Source organism: Lynx canadensis, chromosome A2, assembly GCF_007474595.2.
Source record: "Lynx canadensis isolate LIC74 chromosome A2, mLynCan4.pri.v2, whole genome shotgun sequence".
In the NCBI taxonomy this organism is placed as follows: domain Eukaryota; kingdom Metazoa; phylum Chordata; class Mammalia; order Carnivora; family Felidae; genus Lynx; species Lynx canadensis.
The window spans coordinates 92,864,313-92,865,491 of NC_044304.2; the positions used below are offsets into that span (position 1 = coordinate 92,864,313).

Consider the following 1,179-nt stretch of genomic DNA (forward strand, 5'->3'; position numbering starts at 1 on the left):
GAGAACTCTTCAGCGACCTGACCTTTAACTCACTCAGTTCCTATAAACCTGTCTCCTACACATTTGCCATCATACATGCCTTAATAAATTTTCTGTCACCAACTATATTCTTTTTTGCCACACTTGGGCTTTCAAATCATAGCAATTTTTAATAATGAAAATTATGTTTTAAAGAATAGAAATTTCCAACAATGGTATTCAGACTTTGGAAACCCACAGAGTAGTTCTACTTTACTCATTTCTAGAAAAAGAAAAAAAAAATTCTACCCATCCTCATCTTGCCCACTTGAAGTATAAAGATGAAGTTTTTATTATCCTAAAATTGCCTCCAGCTTCTGGACAAAAAAAGTGATACTATAAGACCATATTACTCTACCTTTCTATCTGCAATTTCATATAAAATCATGATACAACAAAAGGAACCAAACAACAAATTCATAAATTAGGGTCAGGCGAACCTTCTAACATTGAGGCTTGCCATTTATTTCAACTAAGACGCCACCACTAATTTAAGCCCCTGTTGTCTCTATATAAATGTTTTAGTCTCTATGATTATATTTTATTTGTCACATTAGTACAGATATGGTCAATACCTCCAGAACCACTCTATTATTATCAATATATTACATCTTATCCATCAAAAAAAAATCAATTCGAAAACGAAACAGAATATTATTAATTTAATTATTTCTATTCTCCTTGATAGGAAATAGTAACTAGCCTTTCACTATATTATATAGAGAAGAGAGAGAAACATTTGAAACGCTTCCTAAACTTATAGGTCATCCTTGCACGGGGGCTATGCTAATCTCTGTATCGTTCCAATTTTAGTATATGTACTGCCAAAGTGAGCACAAGACAGCATCATTTGGAAAACAGTTTAATTTCTGATATCAACTGATTGATTTCTTCTTCCCTCCATCTTCCTTCTTTTCTTCACTATTTTTTTTTTAGAATTAGAAACTTTTAGGTATGAATGTATTTTTACCCTTCACTCTTTAAAAAAAGAAAAAATCCCACTGTGTCAACTGTGTTGGGTACAGGAAGGCAGTGGGAAATTAATCCTTTAATAATACAACAGACAGAAAAGCAGTCACTTTGGTGCCCAAAAGCAATTAGTGGAAGTAGCCAGAACTAGGAGAGCAGCTTTCTTGGTCTCAATGATAAGGCAGTATAGGA

The 1,179-nt window shown here is 33.2% G+C and overlaps 1 non-coding gene across 1 annotated transcript; it reads right to left on the bottom strand.

Moving 5' to 3' along the window:
* Positions 1–751: 751 nt before the first annotated feature.
* LOC115509463 lies at positions 752–855 on the bottom strand. The gene has a single exon (XR_003967364.1). It is a non-coding gene; the product is annotated as a U6 spliceosomal RNA (small nuclear RNA).
* Positions 856–1,179: the final 324 nt, after the last annotated feature.